Raw genomic sequence first — 14203 nt, forward strand, 5'->3', positions numbered from 1 at the left:
TGACTGGACAACTTCCAGCCCTGGCAATGTCCTCCTGTGCAGAATTCATCCCTACAGAGCATCTGTGTCTGTGGTGGGCTGGAAAACATCTCCTGTGACGGTGTCTTGAACTGCTGTGGACAGCTGTGGAAGCGAGAACAGAATGGAGAACATCTTTCCTGTGCATGATCTGTTCCTGGTGCCACAACAGTACAGAGGACGAAGCTGTCTTATTAAATATGGGGAAGGTTATACGGAGCTCAGCAGGGAAAGGTGGCAAGAGGGGACAGAAACAGTGTTGGGGGGCTGAATGGGGAGAAATCCAGTTTGAGTGGATGAGGGATTTAGCAGAGGGAGGTGTGTGGGAAGACAGCTAGAGTCAGCTGTGTGGCTGAAAAGAAGGAGAGGTTGGGACTGACTGAGCAAGGGAAACTGCAATCAGCAAAGGCATGTGTCCAAGGCTGGGTGTGTTCTCCTCATGAATGAGAAGGGTGAGAGGCTTTTCTCTTCAGATGGGATCCTGACAGGCGAAATGTTTTCTCCTTCTCAGGTCCTGATAAAAGTTGCCCTAAGCAGGCATAGAGTGTTGCTCCTACTTCAAGGTAGCCAATCTTTTTTCCCAAGTACGTGAGAATGTGGAGAACCATAACCACTCATAGTATTATGGATTTGGCAGTATGGCCTCTGAACACCTGAGGGTTTCTCAGTGCAAGATGGCAGCATTACAGTACTTAGGGAAAAGAGAAAAAAAGGCAGTCTTTGACTGGAAATGAATTTCTAGACCTTTTGAAATATTTTCATTGCTGCTGATGCATCTGTGTAAGAGAAATGGGAATTTTTGTCTTTCATTTGATTCGCGTCAGAGTCTCTGGAAAGCAAAACACAGCACAGCTGTTATCAAGAGACTCGAGTTCATATTCAGATGGAACCTTCGGTGTGCACGGGGGTGAGCAGTGCTGAGACAGCATTGCATCAATGGCACTGCTTGTCGAGCTCGCACGTTGCCTCTCAGCACCAGGCCTGAGACAGCTTTTGGATAAACAATTTGTCCTATTTTTGAGGACATTGCCATGTCCTGTTTCTACCTGAACGGAAGCAAGGCCTTGCTGAAAAACAGCTACTGAACTTGGGTTAATGGCAAAAATCATAGAAATTTCAAACATCTATAATAAAAAAATTGCTCTGAACAAGTCAGCCAAGGTGAAGTAAGGTTCGCAGCAGCGATTTTCTGGTGGGAAAGTGAGTTTATTGAAAAGGGGGTACCTCTAATTTTAATGGGTGGTCCCTGTTTAAATTTTCTTCTCCCATGTCCTTTTTCCCAGTTCAACAGAATTAGAACTGATGTGTAAAGTGCTTACATTACTAGGAACAACAGTAGGAAACCCTTTGTTAACCTTAATTTCCCGTCTAATATTTCTCTGCAGCATCAGCCAGTCTCCAAGGTGATAGGGTTGTTGACAATAACTCCAAATTGCTGTGTAACTCTTAGACTGTGCAGCTTCTAAAGAGCAATTTGTTTATTTTGCCCCTGCTCATTTGTTGGTGGTTGGTGGTTTTTTTTCTTTTCCCAAGGATTATGGAATATACAGAGCTTCTCACGTTTCTCAAATGTTAAGTAAATGACAGGCCTCAGTTTCCTACCTAAGAAACAGTACTTTTTTATCAAGGGGTTAATCCAGCAGGCTCTGAGAATTTGCTGTAAAACGCTGAGAATCGGGCACATTTTAGGAAGCCAAGAGAATGGGAGAGCACTCAGTACCACAGGAGTTACGCAGTTACTTGCAGAATCTGGACTTTGTCATTTACGGTGAAATAATAAGATAAGTAGAAACCCTGCTTAGCAGCACAAAACCCTGAAGATGTCATAGTTGACCCCAGCATGACACATGGTTCCATTTCTGGACAGCGCGATGGTGGTTTTGAGAGTCCCTGTGGCTCTAAAGAATACACCCAGAGCAGCACAGTTATCTGCGTCTGTAAAACTTTCTCGGTAATTACAAAACTCCAAAATTTTTGTTCAGTTTTGCTATTTTACAGACATTTTCATGAAAGAACCACAACAGTTCATGATGGAAATGTTGGACTCAGTGAAATGTCAGCTTTTCTAAATGTGTTTGGTTCATCAATTGTAGTCTTCCAACAGAGCCTGTGTCATTTTCCTCACCACCTACCTATGGCACCTGCTCTCCAGGGCTGTTGGTGTGATTTTTATTCTCCTGGCAGTGGGAAGTGTCAAGACATTAAAACTATCATATTTCTTTTTCCTTCGGGAATGGTAAGAAGGTGGTCTGCTCAAGATGTTTCACCCATTGCTAAGGTATCAAAGCAAAGTAGAACAGGTCTTATCTCTGTGTCAAAAGATCTCTTCCACCCCCAGGAAAGTAGCAGGTGGAAGAGGAGTAGAGCATCTGAATTAAAGGTCTAAATTGTCATTCAAGCAACATCCAATTCCGTGAAAAAAGTGTAGGTCCCCAGGAGGGACATTTTGGGTGAAAGAAAACAGAGCATGTTGGTATGTTAGCTCTTGTTTGCCATTAAATAGGTTTATGAAGGCTGGAAAATTCACATGTAGGTTTTGGAACATCAGCCAACTCTTGACAAGGAGAAATAAAATAAATAACCTTAAAAGAAAAAGATTCAAGGTAAGAAACATGACAAGGTTGAAATGTCCCTTTGCTTCATTCCTGAAGGAAAAAAAAAAGTGAGGCAATTCATAGAAACAGTGACTCAGAGCAGTAACAATTAGTGAAAGAAATAATTAGTTATGATTAGTCTTTTTTTCCTGTGTGTTCTCATGTTTAGGTAAAGTATATTGTTCTTACAAATGTTGAACGGACATTTATCACATCCTCTGTCATAATTACTAGTGGCAAGTTGAGCCTGAATGAAAACAAATGGAAGAAGTAAGTGTTTATCTCACTGTTAATTCTTTCTGATAATGTCTCATGGAATTCTTTCCATCTTGTACTTGCGGAAACTGGAGGAGCATTTCGACCCTGGGACACACTGACTGTACTACCGTCGTTAATTGGAAAGAGCATCCCATTTAACTCCCTTAACAGTAGAAGAAGGAGGTCAGTTTCATTCCCAAGAACTTTGCACTTCTATTGTTTTCACACATTTAAAAAATTTGAATTGCCCTTAGTTGAATTGTTCAAAGCTCACAGTTAGTCCCTCTGGTCTGTTCATAGAACACCCAAAATGTCATCAAGATTTATACTGGGGGAATTAAGCCTGGATGAATTTCCTCCCAGTATGAACTGGTTCTTTTTTTTTTTTTTTTTTTTCAGAAGAGGAAAAGCACAGGAGGAGGTCAGATTCCCTCTGATGAGCACTCAAACTGGGAGGGTGTGGTACCATGATTTGGGGATTACTCCATCGCCCTACAAGGTGAGAGGAGCTGAAACCTCTGGAATTCCTGTTTGTTCACAGCTTTTTCTTCTAGGGGTGAAATGATGCTGGGAGTTGTACTGGATATCAGCGGAGGAAAGAAACCTCCTTTGGCAGAAAAAGATATTAATGATATTTCCATGTGTTTGCTTCTAGAGACTAGACAGGATTAAGAAAAGGAGGTTTTACAGGGAAGATTTTCAGAAGAGCCTTACAATGATCACTCCTTTTGACCCTTGAGATAAAATGCCTGTGGATTTCAGTTACAGCTTTATCCTAAGGATCCTGAACTGGTCCTTCATTTCTGAAGCCACTGGCCCTGTGGGGCAACATGAATCTCAAAGAAAAGGACTCCAAACCTGCCTGAAATAGTTTTCTTAATAATTAGATGACATGCTAGTGGATTTGTTTCTTTAAATACTCCAAGAGGTTTCTTATTAAATACGGGCTGCGTCAACATTTCCCACAGGTTTAAGAAACATGAGCATGATCACTAGGCAGTGTGTCTAAAAACAAGGCTATTGCGTGAGAGCACCAGAGATCGCTATATGGAGCGCTGTGACACTGTAGGGTTTCACTGTGGGGACAGTGGGTGCACTTGTGCAGATCCTGTGAGCCCTCCACGGCTTTCATAGCTCTGCCTTGCAGGGCTGCTCTCCAGAACACTCCTGTTGGACTGGGGCAATGCAGAGACCAGGATGGTGAGGCAGCTTCAGAGGAACAGCTGATGGTTTGGACAGTGAGCTCCAGTGATTGGGTGTTAAAGGCAGTCTGCTTTGAAAGGGGAAGGACAAATTCACAGGCAGGTAAAGAAAGCTGCTTTGCACCTACCAGATGTGCCCAAAAGGTGAGTTACTTCCATCTGCTTTGAAATCTACCAATCAACATGGAACAAGTCACCAAATTGATGTATTTCTTTGGCAATTGGCCTAGAGCCAAGTGCCTTAAACCATCTGCAGTCTTAAAAGTCCCAGGAGCTTGGTTTGGGCTCCTAAATGTTGGGCACATCAATAGTAAAAAAAGATCTGTTGTCTCCTCAGCATGTTAAGAAATGTACTTGTGTGTCCTTTTAGCATCTAGAAATGCTGATTTTAGGTGCCTTGCTATGGAATAGGATGATTGAGATGGGGATAAGAGAGTTGAGAGCCTGAGTATAGTCGAAACTTTAAGAAATCAAGTCTGTATGGCAAGTGTGATTTAGATGCTAGTTAGAGCAGGTTAGGTAGAGATTATATACCCACGGCATGAACATAAAATCTGAGTCATGTCCAGCACAGTGCACTATTGTGTAGGACCAGAACCAGGTAGGTCAGACAGTCTGTGGGTGATTGTGGTGGAAGCCCATAATGTGTCTATGGTAAAAAGAATCGCCTCTGGACTCAGTTGCTTGTCTTGCTGTTTGGGATTTCTGTATAACACTACCCTCTGTGGAGGGGGTCACAGGTTTGCAGAAATTTTGTGCCATTAGCATACAAAGGCAGTGAACATTATTGGAACTGGTTCTAATATTTTTTTTTCCATACTGTGTTTTCTTTTCCCCTGCCTTTTCTTTCTGTGGGCTTGCTTGAGAGCTGCTCAGATGCCCTGCTGGCATTCATTTGCTCTTGGTTCAGCATCTTGAAGGTGTATTCATGGGATTGATTGTGAAGTTTGCCAAGTCAAGGCCAGCACCTGCTTCTGGCCCATACATAAACGTGGGGGTAAATGTAGGGATGCACCCCTGGATGCTGCTGTGGAACGGGGCCCTCAAGGCTGGTAGTCAGCAGTTAGAGAGGGGTTCCAACCCAAGCAGAAATGTGCACTTGGGGACAAACAAACACAGAGCATGAACCTCTCATCTTTAAAAGCCAACTGCTGTTTAATTTGCTTGCTTTTTGGAGAGGTTTTGTCAGCAGATGAATTTCTTTGGGAAAAGAAAACAGTCTTCTGGTTTAGGCCACAGTCACTCTGGAAAAAATAGAAGAGAGAGCTTTTTGATGGTGAGCTATGTGAGGCTGAACTAAAAGTAATTTGGGGAGCAACAAGTTTGGCAGTACCAGCGAGTGACCTTAGGTGAGTCTGTGGAATCACACTAGTTTGAAATGGACAGATCCATATTTCAGATAATTTATTACATAACAGCCCTTAGTCAGACAACTTTCCTGAGGTGAATGAACGGAGATTACTTTCAGGCCACACTACTTTGTCTTTAATTTTCCAGTCCTCACTGAGCTGAAATACAGTGAAAAGTAGGTTTTTCTAATTCAGTATTTCAGTGTTTCCCTCCCAGTCTGAACAGAGGAAGCAAAGAAGAATGGGAAAATAAATAAAATCAAGTAAGTTATTCTGGAGGATCAAAAGAGTTTAATTGGAGTTTTGGGGTAGAAGTTTGAATTGCTTTTTATTTTCTGTGAGTTTATTTTCCTTTCACTCTGGCTCCGAACACAGTGTACTTTCAAGATAACATTGTTCAAAACCTCATGAAATTTACATATAAAGTCTCTTAAATGAAAGGGAATATTTAAGTCTGGAGATAGTTGTAGAGTGTCATGATCTAATTACAACAGCATTTTGAAGGATAACAAATGTCAAAAGAAATAAACTGGATGTTATGGAAAATAAAAATAGGGCCAAGAATCTCAGGCTAGCCAGAGAAATTAAACATTGAGGCTTTTCCTTTGGAAGGTTTTAAATCCATTTAGTGTTGATGAAAAGAGCCAGATTCATAGCAGAGGAAAATGATGCCTTTTATTTATTTACAGGCGAGGCTGGCATGCGCCTGTGACAGCATCTCTGCTTTAGACTATTGCTGTACTTTGACACTCAGCTGAACTGACCACCAGGAAAAGCAGCTGAAAAGTCCTTCTGTCCCTCTTCCCTTCTGTCCTCTAAGCTTGCCAGCAGCCTGACTATGCTTCGCTTTTGAAAGTGGTTTTGATCATGTGGATCTATCCACCAGGAGCTACACTGGGACAAATGACTCCTCACATTCAAGTCCAGGAGCAGCTATCAGACAGTTAAAAAAAAAATCCCAACTTTTGTTTTTTGCACACAAGTTTGAATGCCTCTGGACCAAAAGATGGACTTAGGACTGAGTTTCACTTTTTGGAGCACACTGTTCATGCTGAAGTTTATTCATGATGTATTTCCACCTGTGCTAAATAACAGGCAAGGAGAACCTACACAAATATTAGTTGCTCTCAAGAGAGCTAATGAAAGATAGTGTTGGTTTTCAAGCTCGTTGTGCCGAGTATGGATTTCTGATGGCAGTAAATTCATCTTTTCTTAGCTCTTTAGTGCAGCTTCCTTTTATGGCTGAGCCTTCAAAATTGGTTTATATAATAGGATATGCAAACTGTGGGGCTCCCTTGGGGAGTCCGCAGGTGGTAAGTTGGAAGATCAGTAATTATTCCATAACATAAAATTTTTGACGAGGTTTTACCTCCTACTGAATGTAGAACTGAAGCTGAATGAGGGATTTTTTTTCTTTTTTTTTTGGATGTTTGGTGAGTAGCTGAAAATAGAGTCCTTTCATAGGGCCCTGGTTTTGGTGGTGGGACTTGATCACGCAGTGAGGAATGCCTAGGTACCTGGAAGCCTCTCTAAAAGACAGAGTTCAAAGCATTTTACAGCTCATGCAGGAGGTGTTAAGGTATCAAGCACATCTCGTTGTGAAGGAGATGCTGCAGCCTTGTAGTCTTTGGCTCCACATGGCTGGCTGCTGAGAAATCAGGTCAGAGATGCTAAATGCTTCCGTGCCGTTCGGAGAGCTGCGCACGCCGGAGGGGAAAAAGGCAGTGCCCGTCTGCAGCTGCAGATTACACAGCTTTGAATCACCGGGGCTAATGGGATCCACTGACTAACTAACTGGGTGTTTCCAAGAGGCAGCTACTTGCCAAGGAAGGAAAGGGAAGGGAAGGTGTCTATCAGAACCTCTCTCTCTCTCTGGCATGCGGTGCCACAGATGCTGTGAAATTTGGCCTGGGATAAGACAGAAGTTGCACAGAGCCAGTCTCAATGTCTGGTTGTCTAGGGACTGGGTGTTAAAACAAAGGCTGAAAAGGAAGCGGTGATCTGGTTTGAAAATGAAACACAATACGGCATGGCAAGGAAAGTCAGAAGGAAAACTCTTGCTCAGAATTCTGTTCTCAAGCATTTGAAATCAAATTAATAGCAAAGAGACAAAAATAAATAGCAGGGTGAGAAGTCTCCAGGACCTATTGTGGATGAGGGAAGAGAGGCTGGAGTCAGGTTTTGGGCTGCCCACTGTAGTCAGTGGAGCGGGGAATCCCTGCCCACCATGTGAGAAGTCCCCTCGGGTCACAGCCCCCTTCCAGCGAGTTTTTGTGCTGCAGCAGTCCTGGCGAGTTCCCTGTGACTCGCAGCTTTGGGGAATTGCTTTGCTGTCTGGAGCAGAGAGAAGGCTTTGCTGCAGGCAGCCCCCAGCTCCTGCGGGCCCCGCCGTGTGCCTGGGAAGCTGTTCCGGGGGGGGGCTGGTCAGGGCTGCCGCTGGGAGCAGAAAGGGCCGGCGGCCGGCAGCGTCCCACAGGGGAGAGTTTTCATGCAGAAATGTCACAACCGCGTCTTTCAGGAGAGAAGGATAGCTCCCTGCAGGATTCGAGAGGAAAACATGAAAGTATTCCTCCCGTATACGTTAATAAACTTGAAATGGCCAAAGGAAAAAGTACTTAGCACTCACAAAAACGTTTGGCTTACTGAAAAGCCCCAGAGACAGCAGCACTTCGCTGGTTTGCATAGAGGCTCTGCACTGGCAAGAGAACTTGCCAGCTTTTGTGCACTGCCCCACCAATCTAAATTTATTTGAGATCTTTGGGACTGACTCCAAAGGTGATAAAGTCGGTCAGCTTTCATTTCCTCTTATTCTTTGATCTGTCTCCTGAGGCTGCCTTCAATGGAACATAATGAATTGATTTTATTGTTATTCTTGATGATGAGATGACACAACGCCAGTGGGAATAGAACAAGAAATCGTGAAGGGTTTTTTCTGTTGTTGTTGTTGTTTTTTTGTTTGTTTTTTTTTTTTCTGAACAAGATTTCTGAACAAGATTTTCTGAACAAGATTTAATAAATTTTAACCTATTGGGACTGTGTTTTAGAGAGGTTGCATTGTGCTCTGCTGATCTCCATGGATGTGCATTTGGGAGTTGTCTACAGGTGGGTGGTGTGAATCTTTATCTCTGAAACTCTGCAGCTGCCTTTGAGATACACCCCTCCTCTAGTCTTGGAAGAAAAAATAGAGTGATTATCAGACCCACATTGCTTCTGTGATGGGATTTTTTTTTTTTTTTTTTTTTTTTGTTGAGAAAAGAATGATCTATGCATTGCCTATATATACCAAAGTAAAAATCATTTCAAACAGCCTTTTCATGTGTTTTTTTCCATGCACCTTATAGAAAATTGACATTATTTTTTCGTATTTCATGTTTTCATGTTGTCAGATTATTTAACAAGATCTACCTGTAGTCAACTTCTAATCTTCGTCCTTCTGGACACTAGGTTTTGCCAGGATGACTTTGACATTAAAGCACAGCACTACAACCAAAGTCACCAGGCTGAATCTTTTGGCATTGAAGAGCCTGGTGGCTGTTTGGCAGCTGAGGTAAGGAGAGTTTCACGGGGCTAGTCTGACTCTTTTGAATCAGGGTTGCCATTTCTACTGGCAATTTAGTAAAGAAGAATCTTACTTTTCCTGACTGTGAGACAGTATCTCTTTGAGTATATGGAAATGATCCTCCTGGTTTTCTGACTTCCCAAGAAGAAATAAATGTCTAAAATTTACTTCACGGTTCTCTGAAATGTGCCTACGTTATGCCAGTGTACACAATAGTACCTTTGGCTAGTTAGCTTTCCAGCATGTATCCTCTAGTGCATTAGCCACATATCCAGTGAGAAGGAAAACTGAGATCCTGAAGACTTCTGCCAGTTCTATCCTCTTTTTTTAAAAAAAATCTTTCTAGTGTGGTGGTAGTCTGAGGTTTTAAAAATGCTGAGACTGGTGAAAAAAAGAAAAGGCTAAAAAACTACCAAAAACCCCCTTATTCCAAACCAAATCAGGTTTTTTTGTCTATCCAGTGCCTAGTTACACACTCCTGTTATCTGACCTATTATAACCTCCAGTATCTGCAGTAATGGTTACTCCGAGATTGTCTACAAAAGGAACAATAAATGAGAGGATTAGTCAATCCATACATAATTGCTTAAATGATTTAACTATTTAATAAGTATTGAATTATTTAAATGGTTAGGGATTATGCAGCCTGCTCCTCCCACCACATTGCTCTGCAGTAGGATTAATGTGGGTTTCTTACTCCCATATTAGCTCAAGCTAATTCTTCATCTCGTGATGGCTTGTAGCCCTAATCAGCTGCAAGGTTTACAGCCTGTCTTGCTTTATCTGCCTTTACTTCTCTGTCTTTTGGTAGACCTATGGATGCCTATGTGCAAAGAATTGTACTCTCTCCTAAAAGGAAAGTAAGTAGCATCATCCTGGGGAAGGGCTAAACACAGCCACAGAGGGAGCTGGTGTGAAGAACCTCACGTGTTATTAAGTGCATTCCTAGGTGGGGCCTTCCTGTGTTATGAATCTCCCAGCACTGAGGTAACCAACCTTCCACAAACTGACTCGGCCCCATCCTGGAGCTAATTTCATTTTTTACCCTCCTTTCTGTTGAGAGGCTGTTTCAGTCTCCAGGCTTTGTTCTAACCAAGTCTGATTATATCTAAACCTCGCTTACATCCAAACCAAATTTACATCTTTGTCCCAACACTGCCTTTCATTCTCAATAACTCTGCTATTTCCTGCTGCTTTCAGGGCTTTGTTCAGAGAAGAAAAATAACTTTTCTTTTAAACTTGACTCATATAATGGACTTTTCATGTCACTCATTATCTTAGTTTGATTTTGTACTTCAGTTCCTCTTCAAGGTGAAGCTAACATTTCTTGGGCATGAAGCAGTGGATTAGACATACAAACACTACATTTATGGCCATCAGAAAGCAAAATAAAAATCCCCATCCTCATCAAACATAGGAACTATTGGGAGCAGAAAGAGGACACATCTTTATGACACAATCTGTGACCTAACCAATCTTGAAAGCTGTCCTGCTCTTCTTCTCTTAGAAAGGACATATTTAATCTGACAGCAGGGCAGCAGCGGTGATCAGGGGTATGAAATGACTGAATACATGGACCTGTTTGGCCTAAAAGAGGGCCTCTTGGGAACTTGTGGCAGAAGGTTGTAAAATCTTGGAAAAGACTGATGGGGATTGATGGCTCTGTGTTGCATCCTGCAGAAGAATCAGGGGAAACATGAAAGTATTTGAGAATAGGCTCAAAACATTTAAAAAAGGGAGTGACTTTTCATGTGATAAGCAGTAGAAGTAAGGAAGTCCTTGCAGAAGGACAAAGTAGATTCAAGAAATTTGCACTGGTTCACGAATAGATTGAGAATTATTTAGAAGAAAAATCCATTGTGTATTGATTAATAGTCAAACCACAATTAACAAAGGAAAATCCCCTTAGCTAAAAATATTTCAAGGCTGTGCAAGTATCAGAAGGAAGTCTTAGAAGTGCTTGTCTTATTCTTCCTATTCTTACTCTGGCCACAGCTGAAGAAAGAGCAATGGGCTCACAGAAGCCTTAGTCTGAACTGCTACAGCCATTTCTGTGTTATTACCACTCCTTGTTGCATCACTGTTCTATGTCATGGTAACCACTACCTGTCTTCTATGGAAATATCTTGGCTGACATATCCTAGGATCACATTTGCTTTTTCTCACAGTTGCATCACCTGGCAGTTTAAGTGATCCTGTAATTAACTAATGCTCCCTGCTTCTTCTCCTCAGTCATCTCCAGTTAATGAGCTCTCAGCTTATGGTAGCAGTTCTCACTGTTGCTCCACAAATATATGATCTTGTGTTGAGTGGCTTTGAATTTCATCCCATTTTAGTTTTTCCAGTCACCTTTCTCCTCCAGTTCCTGGCTTTGCAAGCCTCTCCTAGAAAAAGGGGGCCTGTCTCCTTTATGCTATGAGCAAATACCAGCAACACACTTGCTTTGCATATAAAGGTCACTTGCGAAAACGTTAAAGAAGGACCCAGGGCTGGTCCCTGAATATTTCTATTAGTAACTTCCCCTCAGACTGATAGTTCCCCTTTCATCAAAACTCACTGCAGTCTCTACTTCACTTACTTCCTTCCTGCTTGAAGTTCTGTTATTTGGGCCCTGATTTTGCCCGGCCTCTGCACATGGAAGCTCTTCTGGGCAGGGTCTGAGTCTTTAAAGTCAAAGGTAGCACAGGTTTAACCTTGCTCTACTGAAATCAGCTGCTGTCTCCCCATGCCTTGGACTTCAGTGATGGTGGTGACGAGCCAGCACAATACTTCCAAAAAATGCCACTCACATCCTTTTGTGAATGAGCAGATCTACTTTTATAGCCAAATATTTGTTTTCTTTCATGAAAAACATGGAGAACTTCATTTAGGATTTTGGTGTTTTCTTCTCTCCCATTTAGAAAAATGACACAGTGACACTCGTCACCTTTGATTAAAACTTCATTTGCTTCTGCACTGTGTTTGCCTATGTAACATTGGTGGGCTGTGGTTAAAACCAGAAGATTTTGCTCTCATTGTTGCGGTTTCGTACAATGTGAGGTAAGTTACAGGGATGATGCTATTAAGAGGTATTTATAAGTAGAACATCTGACCCTCAAAAAAAGGGTGACCAGAATCAGATTATTTTGCAGATGAAGATGAGGACAGCACTTGTGAAGCTGTCCTTCCCCAGTGACTGCAGTTTGTTTAGGATCAGAAGCACCTAGTACCTGAAGGTGCACTTGAGGGCTGGAGGTGATGATTCCAAGGACCTGATTTCACTGAGCAGGGAACACTTCCTGTGCTTTGATACCCATTGCTTTCATTCCAACCTTTTGGGTACTTCTTTGTGTTGTGAGAGACATTGGAAATTGTCTAACAGGTCTGTGTGTAGGTCCTGTGCAGTTACTTTTGTGCACATGGAGTAGAGCTACTTGGGCACTGGTACCTTATGGGTTTGTGTCAGAGGAACATGACACTGTAGGTCTATCCAGATGGTAAGCCAGGTTTTTCTGGAAACTCATTTCCATGTGTGTCTCCTGCAGGGTTGCTCCTAGCTAAGTTGCGACACATTTTTAAGACTTGGTTTCTTAATTGCCAAGACTGGACTAAGAAGTAGTTGTAATATAAAGAAGTCTGTCACTGTCTCTCTTTGTCTCAGCAGAATGTTCCCTGTTTCTTGAACATCAGAGTTCTAAAAGAAGGTAGTTGGCACACCTGGGATCTGCCATCCAGGTGCTCACTCCCCAAATCCTTATTTACAGGAACTGAATGCCTTTCTATGAAGTTGTCAAGAAAAATAATGTGGGGCAAATGCTGTAGTCAGAGAGGAAATAGAATTCTTTAAAATTTCATCATGTGCCAGCTGTTTTTTTTGACAGGAGCGTATAATGTAATTGTATCTTTAAAAAGTGAGCTCAGTGGACACGTGATTAAGGAGGTGAATGTTCCAGAAACTCTGTTTGCATGTATGAGCAGAGCTGCAGGATGGCTTCCTTCCCAGCCAGACCCTCACTGTCTTGCTGGCACTGCTCTCTCTGTGGACTTGACAGCGTGGCTCCAGGGAAAACTAAATTACTTGGAACTTATCAAGAGGTTGCTTGGTTATTTAATCATTGTAATGGCTTGCTTGTAATTTCCTCCAGTGTGTGTTGTGTGTGTTTTACAGAGACTCCAACAATGATAAGCACATTGATTATAATTGGATAGACTTCCCATTGGCATAAATGGGCAGAAAACCACAGGTCTTAGGATGTGCACCCTCTAGTAGCAACACAGGGTCCAGATTTGAAAGTACCTGCCTGCAGAGAAAGGGAATTTTATGAATGCATACATTCAGTAATCAATTGCCTGTGGCTGTTCGTTGAATGAATATGCACCCATCCCTTTGAGACAACTTGCATTTAATATTGCATTTAATTTGCAGAATAAAAGCTGTTTAGTTACGTTAACTGTCATTGCTGGTGTGCATGGCAGGGACTGTAATTTTGCTGTCCCCAGTCTAAAAACATCTGTTTGGAGCAGTCAGTGCTGGTGACACTGATTTCTAAGCAACTTTAGAAACAGCATTTCTTCCTCTCATGTCATCTGGTCAGGGCTGATTTACAATTGTCCTTTCAGTGAGCGAACAAGAAGGAATTATATTTTCTTCCTCTGCCCTAAGCAATGTCTTTTCCTCATTGCTAAGGAAATTCCATCATGGTGGCGATGTCTCTTTGAAGTGTTACAATCCCTCAGCTAATACTTAACACTTACCTCATGCTTTTGTGTTTGTAGACTTCCAAAAAGGCCAAATATTTTCACCTCTGTAAATGAGGCTGACAGAGACCTGGCCAAGTGAAGTGATTTGTACTGGAAAGAAAATACACTCTTCCTAATGTTTATGCAGTTACCATCACCTCCAGCTCGTTGTGAATTGCAGCTCAACTCCAAATTGGATTCAAGTGGATGAAGCTCAGCACCTCAGATGGAAGCACCATCTAATGGAAGCAAGATTTGCAAGCCGGTGCAAAACTAAATCTTGCATGTAAAATAATATATAAGGTTAGCACATCAAGAAAATTAGGAAATAAATAGAGAACTTCAGGAACAGATGCAGTCTGTCATCATGCTTGAGCTATATTCAGAGAAACAATGGCCACACATGAACTGCTCTAGTTAAGGCATTGACAAGGGCTGCCCAGAATTTCTCCTCCTCTCCTCTCCTCTCCTCTCCTCTCCTCTCCTCTCCTCTCCTCTCCTCTC

Source organism: Malurus melanocephalus, unplaced genomic scaffold (assembly GCF_030028575.1).
Source record: "Malurus melanocephalus ecotype Western Australia unplaced genomic scaffold, MMel_1.1 scaffold_78, whole genome shotgun sequence".
Classification (NCBI taxonomy): Eukaryota; Metazoa; Chordata; class Aves; order Passeriformes; family Maluridae; genus Malurus; species Malurus melanocephalus.